The 11990-nt window shown below is 38.5% G+C and overlaps 1 long non-coding RNA gene across 2 annotated transcripts; it reads right to left on the bottom strand.

The window, feature by feature from the left end:
• Nucleotides 1-1344: 1344 nt before the first annotated feature.
• LOC104862594 lies at nucleotides 1345-11633 on the bottom strand. 2 transcript variants are annotated; one of them, XR_780380.1, is made up of 4 exons: nucleotides 11556-11633; nucleotides 11288-11383; nucleotides 7543-7676; nucleotides 1345-1725 (listed from the first exon to the last, which is right to left on the bottom strand). It is a non-coding gene; the product is annotated as an uncharacterized LOC104862594 (long non-coding RNA). The 2 variants fall into 2 exon arrangements; XR_780379.1 differs by having other exon boundaries at nucleotides 11288-11590.
• Between the last annotated feature and the right edge of the window lie 357 nt (nucleotides 11634-11990).

The raw sequence follows: 11990 nt of genomic DNA, 5'->3' as shown, positions 1-11990 counted from the left end.
AGACAAAGCAGCCTCATTTAATGAAGTAGTCAGAACAACTTTTCAGGAAGATGGTGAGGTAGTGATAAAGTCCAGAGTTCTCCTATGTACAAGGAAGGAACAGCTGGTTTGAGAAAAATAATATACTGTGTAACCACTGAGGTTTTGTAAATGGAAAGGAAGGCATGATTGACTGGCTTTATGTCATTGCCTGTGATGGGTACAGGAATCCCAAATCTTTGAAAGATCAGAAAAGATATCCTATTTCAGTAGGATATGCTTTTCAGACACAGCACCTTCAATCATTTTTTACATTTTTCCTTTTTAATGTTATTTGTATCTAGGTTTCTTTACAATAAGTTCAGTGTCTTGTTAATCTTTAAGGTCCCCAGAATACTTATCAGGATATTGATATAATGTAACACACATTGCACAGATTGAACTAATACAAGTGTACTTTTAATGCTCTAATTAAAATATAATAAATTTTGTTGTGTATTTCAAAATATATTTATTGTATTACCATATTACATATTATATTGCTTTGTTATGTATAATAATAAATTATATTTTATTATACTCAATTGAGACACAATAAATTGTACTTTAAGGCATTTCTTTATGAGTTTATTTAAATTCAACTATAGGGATCTACATGTAACATTTGTTCATTTGTTAATTTACAATGGGCATTTAGTATTTACTATGTACAAGTATCTCTAAGCCCTATGAGGTAATGAATAGATATTAAAGTCAATAGAGCTTATAAGAAGCTGTCAGTGGAAGTATTTTCCTTATTAATAGAGGAACCCTTTTTTAAAGCTAATAACACAATTGAATTACAACCTATTGCATTACATTTTGTGGTAGACTCTAGTTTGCCTTCTAGTCTTACACAGTCATCCCTGAGTTAGGAGGGAATGGGTGAAGAGAGCCCTATGCAGATGGCTTGGAAAGAGACACAGATCATACCCCTGGCTCGAGCCAACCTGTGCATAGCTGAAAGGTTCCACACCATGGTGATGTTTTGGCCCCAGGGACAAGTGACGTGTGATAGGCTGTGGGGGAAGAGGAACAAAAGAAGAGGACGCACAGCTGTGGATGTCCTGGAGTCCCTCTCCCAGGTGAATACCTGTCTCTACTTCAAGAACAAGACTTTGGGGTTTGTACAGGAACACTATGGGCTTGAGAAGCACGTGCTAAAATGCCCCAGAGTAAAAGCATCCATTCAAAGGAAAGGAATGCAGAAGGTGGTGTGTGATCATGACCAGAAATGTACAGCATTTAGTGGAGCTGACAGACCCACACAGTTCTTGTATGAACTGAATGTAAAGAATGCAGCTTACAGGTGGCTTAAATTCCTGAGAGACCACAACGACTTTATTCTGGTCAACCACATCAATGGAAGCCCTTGAGCTGTCCCTTCAGCTGGTGATTCAGCATTCTGAAGGCCCCAGTGAGACAGGTACAGTATCTGCTGCCAACAAAACCGTCCTTTGAGGTAGGCAGAGGGCTCTGCCTCAAAAAGCTTTGTGCCTGCGTTTCCAGAAGAGGGACCCAAAACCACTGAGCAAGGGAGCTCCAGAGGAGATCGAAGGGGAGTCACTTTTTATGCTGGGATCCTTTTTAACCATTCAAAGAATTTTCAGCCATTTCTGTTGGGTGAGGACTCCGTTTGCTTTCCTGTGCAGCTTCTCTGTGAGTTGACAGGTTCTTCAAACTCATTTAGCATTTGAAGTTGGAAGCCTGAGAAAGAGAAGATGTGTTTTGTCTTCAGCCTCAAAATAGTGTCTCACCTTGGATGAGTAGTTTTACATACTTCCCAGAATAGTGAGTAAAATCAAGGGCTCTGAAAGACGAGGGCTCAAATCTCCACTCTACTACTTGTTATTCGTGAGATTCGAGGAAAACCACTTAAACCTCGTGTTCCTAGTGGTCAGGATAGAGATAATATCTAACATACTTATATGGCTATTTGGGAATTCAATGAGATGAGCTGTATGAAAAGTGCCAAGGGAACTGAAGAGTCCTGATAAATATAAATTCTTTCCATCATAACCTACTGTACTCATTTAACTCTTACTACATTCTACTTTATATTATATTAACTTTGAAGTGTTTCATTTTTGTTCAGAGATGATGGGTTATGTAACGGAATTGGTGTCATTACATCTCCCAGAGAATGGGGCCTGCAGCTGACTGCAGATATGGTCAGCAACTACTGGGGTCAAGGAGCAACCACAGTGCAACAGTCAGGTTCTCCGTCACACAGTTTGTAGCTGTGGCAATTACTTTCATTGTTCAATTTTTAAAAATACTCTTCAAGGGTAGATATCAGTCCTGTTTCCTCCTAAGTGAAATAATACATTTAGGTGGTGTTTAGGAAACTCTAAAATTGCTTCTAGAATGTCATATTAAGTAGCGGTTGCCAATACAGTATAACGCAACTGTAAAGAAAGATGAATTTGAGTCATTTGTAGAAGAAACGATGCACCTTGAGACCATAATGTTATGTGAAATATATCAGACACAGAAGTTTAGTATCATGCAGTTTCTTTTATATAAGAAATCTAAGATATAAATAATTTAAAGAGCAAAATTCAGCTGGGTGTGGTGGCACACACCTGTAATCTCAACACTTAAGAGGCTGAGGCAGGAGGATACAGCAAGTTACATAATGAGACGTTGTTTCAAGAAACAAACCAAAAAAAGGCAAAGTAAAAGAGAGATAAGAGGAAACAGGAAGGTAGAGTTTGTGGAGATGGGAAGGGCAATCTTGGAATAGGAGGAAATAGGAGGGCGGGAAGAAGGGAGAATAAAAAATAAAATCAAGATTCAATATGTATATACACCAGTTCTTCAAGATGAATGTAATCATTATTTCTCACAACTGCATGTTAATAAATAAATAAATAAAAAGTACTGACAGGAGTCTAAAGAGAAGCGGGAAGTCAGGGTATTTATTCCTCTGCCTTCCTCCTTGGGGGCCCGGGGAAGAATGGCCTTCATCTGGATGAAAGAGCACAGTTCAGGTCAGCTGTCTCTCCTCGCAGCTTTCTCTTCCTCTGAGCCCTTGTAGGCTCTGCCTTTACCATCATCTCTGGCCTGGAAACAGCAGCAGAACCACTCCTGTTACCAGGCCTAAACTTCCAAACATGCATTTCCTGTCATGCTACGTGCTTGCCTTGCCCATTTTCAGCACACGGTACTGCATGTTTCATGGAAAATTCTTAACAATATGGCTGGTAAGAGATGAAGACATAATCCAAAGCCATAATATTTTTGAGTGATTCCAAGAAGAACCATTAAATTATATAAATTATATAATCTTCAAGTCAGAGACAACAGATAGAAGAAAGACAGCAGAAGAAGGGCAGGGATTAGCTAAGAAGGCAATGTGTTACAGAGGGAAAGCTCCTGAGGTGGCCTTACTTTTCGGTACACATCCTGCTGCAGTGGGAAGGGTGTCTCAGGTGAGAAAGGTGCCCTGTGCCTCTAGAAGTTGGTATCTTCTACGTTCACAAATCATTGGTCATCAGCTTCATGTTGAGGATTGATCTTCCAAAAATCAACTCTATCATGCTACATAGCATTCTCTGGGCAATCTTTTTTCTTTTTTCCCTCATAGGTCTATAGGCCAATCTTGGATCTATAAGACACACACACACACACACACACACACACACACACACACACAAATGCTGTTTTGACAGCATCTGGGTTTCAACTGTACTCTGACCCTGTCTACCTGGAGTTAGAATCAGACACCACAGGCTAAGGCTCAGACTACAAATCCTCCTCCACTTCAAATGCCCCACATTAGGAGCTGTACCTCTGACTGAACAGCTACAAACTGAGGTTCCCACAGTCTCCTTCTTGGGTTCAGGAATTTGCTAGGGAAGCTAACAGAATACAGGGAAACATATGTGTCCATTTATTTGAAGTGCATTAAAAGTATACAGCAGGACATCAAATAAAAGAGGGGTATAGGGCAAAGTATGAGGGCAGGTAGGGCCTTTCCATCCCTTCCACAAGTGCATGGTCCTCCCAGCACCTCCCTGTGTTCAGAAACCTGCAAACTTCCAAAATGTCATAGGGACTTGGAGATCTTTACAGTTCATCACATAGACATGATCTACTATTAATGCCATCTCTGGGCATATCATCCTGGGGTGGGAGATGAGGCTGAAGTCATCATCATTGTTGGTCTCTTCTCCAGCTCCCAATTTAGAGTCCATGAAATGTCAACTCATGGAAACAAAAGACACTCTTGTGGTGGTGGTGCTTGTCTCTTAACCCAGCACTATGGGAGTCTGAGGTAGGAAGTTCACAAGTTTGAATCCAGTCTGGGCAATTCAGCAGTTTAGCTAGACATTGTCTCAAAATAAAGAAGACTGGAGATGTAGCTTAGTGCAAAGGTCCTGGGCTCAATCCCCAGTTCCACAGAAAGAAAATAAAAGTTGAAAAAAAAAAAGACACTCCTATCATCTAGGCAATTTCAAGAGGTAAGCAGTTCTGGATCAGGAGTTTGAGCCAAAGACCTTATGCTAGAAGAAAATAAATACTTAGTACCCTAATTACTCAGAAAATTGTAAAGTTTTTAACAATTCTGTGCCAAAAACTGGGATTAGGATCAAATACATGTTTTTTTATTGGACCTTAATATCACAGACACTCTTCATAAATGAAAACGTCATGTGAACTCAAGTGTTAGAAAATTAAGAGCAATAAATTTTTAAGAAAAAGTAAGAGATAATAAAGACAAAACAGAAATCAATAAATAGAAAAACAAGAGCAACTGAAAAAATAAATACATCAGGTGTCGTAGAGCATGCCTGTAATCCCAGCCATGCTAGAGGTTTGAGGCAGGATAATTCCCAATTCAAGTTCAGTCTGGGCAATTTAAGGGACTTAGTGTAATCTTATCTCAAAATAAAAAATAAAATAAGGGCTGGAGGTGTAACTGGCTGCAAAGGGCATGGGTTAATCCCTACAGTGAAGGCTGGGAGAGAGAGAGGGAGAGGGGAGGAGAGGCAGGGCAGAAGGAAAGAAAGAAGGAAGGGAGAGAGGGAGGGAGGAAGTGGAAAAAATTCAAGACAGTCTTTGAAACCCACATGAACAATAAATGGTAGTTTGCTTAAATAATAAGATAAATACAATCAGGTACAATTTTTAAGGGAGGAAGGGAAGCATCATCAAAGAAGCGGAGGATAAAAAGGAATCACTATTCAACTGATCAAATAAATTGGATACATGGGAAATTGAACAATTTTTGTAATGTTTTTGAAATTAAATTTATTGGTACATTTTAGATATGTTTAAGGAATTTGTACCTGTTCAGGATATATCTTGATTCTTCTTTTTGTCCCATTCCCCTCTCTTCCCTGAGATCTCTCTTCCCCTCCCTATTTACAAAAGTTTTGTTTCTATCCTTTCCTTCTAGTCTGTGAATGATTTTCAAATTTTTTAATTTATTAAATACAGACCCCAGACATAGTAGGAAACCTGAATATAACCCAATACTCAACTGATAAATTCTAGGAAAATACTGGAGAAGCTAATAGGAAAAATATATGAATATTTTTATTCAGAACAAACGAAAGGCAAATTCTACAAATTCTAGGAGGAAGAGAATAAAAAAAGCTGTTCTTGAAGGTCATGTTAATAAAATGTGGAGAAATAACATCTCTTTGCACAGAGGATTGCCAGTGTTGTCCTTTGTGTGGCACAGACTTAAAATACTATAGAACATCTCCAAATCTATAGATTTAGTGGCTCAGCTCTGAATAGTGATTTTTATAGTTCAAGTATGACAAACTCTGTTTACTGACTTTTAAACTTCAAGATCTGTCTAAAAGAAAAAAGAAACTCAAATAAAAAGGTGTCAAGAAAATGCAATTATTATTATATGGATGAATTGTAGAAGTGCTAATTTTTTTCTTCCTACATAATGGAGAATAAAAGATCCTACCTAATATAAATGTCTTAAGAAGTAACAAGTCAATAAAAGGTACTGAAATAGTGAATTACTTGATAAGATTAGGTAATAACTGAATTTTTTAAAAAATGTACAGTTGGAAAAAGGATGTGTCGGGAGAGGATATGTAAATTAGCTTAGTTATTAGTCTTTCAGAGATGGGATTAATGAATGTTTTTAAAATAATGACTTATACATCGATGTCAATGCAAATTTTTGGAAGATATTTGTCAAAATTTTAAATGCACATTACCCTGTTGTTTCATAATATTAAAATTATATAAACAAATAAATGTATAAGGAAATATATTGTGGTCTTGCTTATAAATTTAAAGAAACAAATGTAGTAACAGCCATGCACAAAATGACCCTAAATGATCTTTAATGGACAACAAATTTAATAAATTTCAGCAATTCACATAATAACATATTACACTAGCCCCCAAAATAATAAGGAAAATCACAATGTGCAAGCACAGAAATTTCACAAAACACTGGTCAGTGGAAAATCTTCTAGAAACTTTTGTATGATTCCTTTTGTGTACAATATTCTGAAATACAGTGAACCCTTGACTTACAAATTCATTTATTCTAGAAGGCTGGTTGTAACTCAAGTCAGTCAGGCTCTTCCACACAGCCTTCAAAGTTTCATAATATATATATTATGCCTCTGTATAGAGGCAGATTTTAGTGTCCTTAGAGACATTGGCTCAGGATTTTTAAACCCCACTCAAGAAAGGTTGTTGCAGTGTTCCTTCCAGAGCTCTCTGAGTGTAAAATCTTTATCTGAGACCATCTGGAAGTACAAGAGGCTGGCATTATGGCAGTAACTCAAGACTTCGATCGTAAATAAGTTAAAATGAAAATTCCAGTTATAATCCAGGTTGTTCCTGTGTCAGGTCAGTTGTGACTCAAGTTCCACTGTGTTATTATTACATAGAAAATCCATTGAGACTAGGGAATATTCTTCAAATTACCAATAAGTCTAACTGTACAGAAAATAGGGAACAGGCAATTTTGCTTTTTACTTTACACAATTCATTATTTTTAGTTTTTCCGGTGACTATTTATTAATATAATAAATTTACTAATATAATAAATAGTATATTATTTAAAATTTGAATGTGCTCACTTCAGCAGCACATATAGTAAAAATGTTTTAAAATTGCAGTGAAGGGCTGCAAAACTAAAAATTATGTTTCATAGCTGTTGTTTGGCAGTCAACCTTCACATTTAGCTTGACTAGCAGACAGCAAATATTCAAGTAATAGTCTCTGATTCAAGCAATTCCTTCTGATAAAGGAACAAATAAGGGAAATAAAACCTGATATATTCAACCATGTGTTATATTTTTCTGCAATATACACGTACTGTTATTAAACAAGCCATCTTGCGAATAAAACCAAAACTCATTTATCTATTTTTAAGACCATGTGGTTCTTGAGTCCAAGCTTCTGTGTCATTAAAAAACAATTTCTTTTTTTCCTCTCTCTGGGTTCCCCTACCTACAACCCTTGTTCTATGCACACTGGGAATCTCCAGAAAATAAGCCTTCAATCAGACAAAAGCTCTTAGGAAACGCTTACAAGAGGTGGTTCTGCAGACAGAAAAGCATTCCAGAAGAGTTGTTCCATTTCCGTTTCAGAAGTGCACAGAGATGACACCTGGCCCTGTGACACATCGAACCTCTTCGGTATCCATTGTTTTATGCAGGAGGCAACTGTAACACAGTAGTAGAAATAAACATAATATAGAGCCGTCCTGGGTTCAGAGTCTGCCAAAATCAGGAAACAGGAAGTTGATTGTGACACTGAACTCCAGAGGAAGCCGACGAGTTATGTGTTTGTTTTGTTCTGACACCTGACAGGACTGACTGCCATGCCCTCCTTTCATTCCAGAGAACTAGACTTTCTCCTTCCTCCCCTGTAAACAGAACCAGGATGCATCTTGAAGTTAGACAAGCCTCTGGCCTTCAGTAGCATGCACACATACACACACGCACGCATGAGTGAGGGAGCTTCTAGGAAAGGGGCAAGGGGAGAAGGCAGCACAGGACCCTGGCATCCATTAGAGAAATTACATCAGATGCAAATGTTCCCATGCAACTCCAGGGGAAAGAAGCAGGAACACACCCATGAAAGACATTAATCTTCTACATTATAAACAGCTTCATGAAAGCAATACAGTGTGTTCCAAGTGAAAGGGAAAAAACATAAAAGGAATGAAATCTTGAATGCAACAGAAGACCTCTTTGACTTTAGTGTTATGCAACAGAGAGAAGGAGAGAGAACTGCTCACAGGAGGCCTTTGGGAAGTGCTAATCGCAGGCCACAGACCTGTGTCCAAATAGAAGTGTCAGAGCACCACTTTGTGTCTTTTTATCTCCAAGATGGGCATCAATATGTCTCCATGTTGAAATCCCGTTGATTAAACTTTTTCAGTCATTGACCAAGCAAGTTCTTTAGTAAAAAGAGAAGTGGGTAATTATATTAACAGGCACTGTGGCTCTATCTTTGTTTTCCTTTAAAAAAAAAATCATACCTCTAAAAGGAGGAAAATGATTGTCATCCTGGAAAATGGAAAATTGTTCCAGAAGAAAAGACAGAGAAGAGAAGTTATGTGAGCAAACTGCCAGTGCCTCTCACCAGAGGCAAGGTGGTGACCCATTTATGTTAGAGAATAGAACATTTGTACTAAATAGCAACAGCCAAGGATTCAGTTAAAGAAGGGTAACCCTTGAGGTTAGTGTCAGTCTGAGTGGACATACTGACATGACCATGTGGTTCAGTAGGGGGCGTCAAGAACTCCTCTTCAGATGTATGAAAGTCAGTGGAGAGCAAGCTTTAGGGGTGAACCCATCTGATGACTTGCATGTAACTTGACCATTTAGTATCATGAGGGTTACTCACTGCTGCAAGTAAATAATGTGATGGCTAGAAAAGCTAGCATAAGTAAGGACTAGCCTGGCAACCAACGGCGGGCAGGGGAGAACCCTTGCGCTTTCCGTGACGAGTGAACCATCAGTGGTGCAAAGCTGAGCCCCTTCTGGGCCCTCTTGTGTCAACAGGGTAAAACTCAAAACCTGTGTTCAAATTCTTTGTGCCAACTAGTATGTGTGAGGCTGGAAAATAAGACATTAGTGTTTGTCCTCCTCTCTAAATTTTTTCCCTTTTCTCTAGTCAATCCAATGGCAGGCTTTTAAGCCTCGAGCTGAAATGGGACTGAGCAGAAATAAAAGCAAAATATCCTCAATTATTTCTCCAAGAGCCTAAGGTCATTGCAGAGGAGAGGGTTTGAAGAAAATACCACAGAGGCTTAGAAAAAGCCGAAGGGACAGGGCCGCTTTGTCTCAAAAGTAAAAGAGAAAGATCTCCTGCCAGAGGCAGGTCTGTGGGCCCAGGCCCTGTTCCTGGCAGTTCTTTAGAACTGATTTGCCAGCTGTGTGCAGCAGGCTGAGGCAATGAGCACCAGAACTCCTGTCTTAGAGGACAGTCCTACGTGCTGAGACTGACAAGGAGCAGTGGGGAGCACCTGGACCAGAAGGGGCCTGTGATAGGGCAGCCATGAGATGGGCATAGATGACTCAACCTGGCACCCTGAGGCAGTGAGGCTCCCTACTTGGGTCTGGGTGGTTCTGGAAAAATGACATGACCCTGGTGAGAAGGGACCCAGACTCTCTCCTTGGCTAAAACTCTGCTCTGGTCCTTGAAGAAACCTCAACCATGGCCTACAAACACCCTCAATGGATACAACAAAATGAGTGTACAATCTCAATGGATACAAGAACCCTCAATGGATACAAGAAAATGAGTACTCCTGTTACTATTCCACTGCCGATAGTGCAGTGAAGAAAACAATGTGATGCAGGGAAATTATGATATGGGAAGGAAACAAAAGTCCAAGATAACTTGGGCATGAGCTGTAGTATTGGTCGCCAGCAGGGCTGGGAGTGACAGCCTGCATTCCCACTAAGTTAATGAGGTTAATGTTCCACACCCGCTTTCAGAAAACTGTGCTGAAGCCCATGTTTATGAAGTGTGATAAAAATATAGTGAATGTTAATATTTTTATTACAGTAAAGGATAGTGTAATAAATTGCCATTAATCACTCCTCAAAATACTCTCCTTCATTTCCAACACACTTGTCCTGTAATTATTGCCACTTTCAGAAGCAGTTCTGAGAATCCTCTTTCGTGAATGTCCCCGCATCCATGTGAAAAAGCTGTCCCTAATTTCTGCTTATATATCTTTTACTTTGGTCTCTCTTTCATATATATCACATGCTTTCTCCTATATTTTTATTTTTGGAATTTTTAGGAATCTCTACACTGATTTCCATAGTGGTTATACTAGTTTACATTCCCAGTATTTATAGAATGGTTCCCTTTTTCCCCATATCCTCAACAGAATTTGTTATCATTTGACTTTTTGATGATAGCCATTCTTTATAGAGTGAGAAGGAATCTCAGTATTTCTTTAATTTACATTTCTCTAATGGCCAACAATTATTGGACATTTGTACTTCTTCTGAGAAGTGTCCTTTTATTCTGGTTGCCCAATTTTTGATTGAGTTTTTATTGGGGAGGTGTTTTTTTTTTTAGTACTTTATATATTCTAGATGTTAGCTCCCTGTCTGAGAAGTAGCTGGGAATTTTTTTTTTCCATTCTGTAGGTTGTCTCTTCAATCTGTTGGATGTTTCCTTTGCTGTGCAGAAGCTTTTTAATTTGATATAATCCTATTTGTTGATTCTCAGTATTATGTCTTATACCACTGAGTTCTGCACCAATTAGTCCTGATAAATTCCATGTTCATTTTATCTAGTACACTGAATATTTTAGAATGTAAATCATACATGATTCAACAATTATGACATTTAGTTTTGAAAGGATAAATTGAGGTTCTGTCCCATATTAAAAATCTCTCCTTTTTCATCCACACATGTCAGTTTCCTAAATAATTCGAGATGTCATTTTCATTTTATTATTTCTAATTCAACAGATGAACTCAGTGTCTCTGAAACACACAGGTAGGTTCATTATTTTTGTCTTTCACAAAGACAATTAAGAGATCTTTAACAGGTACTTGTCATGTTTCTTTATGCTTTGGAGCCAAATTCAGCCTAGGCCTATTTTGTTTGACAAGAATAGCCCTTAAAAAAATAGGCCCAATATGCAAAAGTTATGACATTATTCTAAAAATATAGATTTATGACTTTGAAAAATCAAAGATTCCAACAGTGAGGAGCACCAATCCATCTCTTAGATGGGCCACATGACCTCTAGTTCACCGGGGCTGTGACAGTTCCCAATGTTTCCAGCTAAGATTCTTACCCACTCTTTCATCGTTACCAGAAGCGGAAGTGTCTCTACCAAGGACAGCAGAGTTGACTTCCTCCCAAAACTTCACTCTTTCTCCTGACAGTTCCACTATAGGGAATAAAAAATGGTCTTTATAAATGCCTTAAGAAAATGATATACACATGAGGAGAGAGTGTTCAATAAATCGTTGAGCTTTCCTGGTATGTCTCTTATAACTCAGGAAGTACTTCAGGCATCTTTAAGAATATCAAGGGCAGAAAAGCTTAGCTCAAACATTTACAGGGCTCAGTGCATCACCCAAACTCCCCACATGGTTCAAGGCATCTTCATTGTGACTTCAGGAACCCCAGAGGCCATCTGTCCCACTATGGAGTGGCCACTTGTTCTCTGGTTGGCAAGCAACCATGTTTGGAATCTTTGGGAATTGGGAGAGAGTGTGCCCTTCAATTCTATAGCACATCCATGAGAGGGATATGTATAGAGTTGGGAGTTCTACAGACATTTATTGACAAGTGACTCAGCACTTTTAGTTGGGGACATTAAGCATATTATTCTGAAATAGTGCTTTAAATTCCATGTGGAATGGGGCAGAGGACAGAAAGAGAGAAATTAAATGAGTAAATTCTCTGCACCTTGGTTTTCCTAAATCAATACAATAAAGATGAAATAACAATACACAAATGGTAGAACTCTTACAAATTCAAACTATATATAA

Source organism: Fukomys damarensis, unplaced genomic scaffold (assembly GCF_012274545.1).
Source record: "Fukomys damarensis isolate Sample0158 unplaced genomic scaffold, DMR_v1.0_HiC HiC_scaffold_17, whole genome shotgun sequence".
NCBI classification, from domain to species: Eukaryota; Metazoa; Chordata; class Mammalia; order Rodentia; family Bathyergidae; genus Fukomys; species Fukomys damarensis.
Note: the sequence above shows the minus strand (reverse complement) of the source record. Positions and strands in the feature narration are given on the sequence as shown.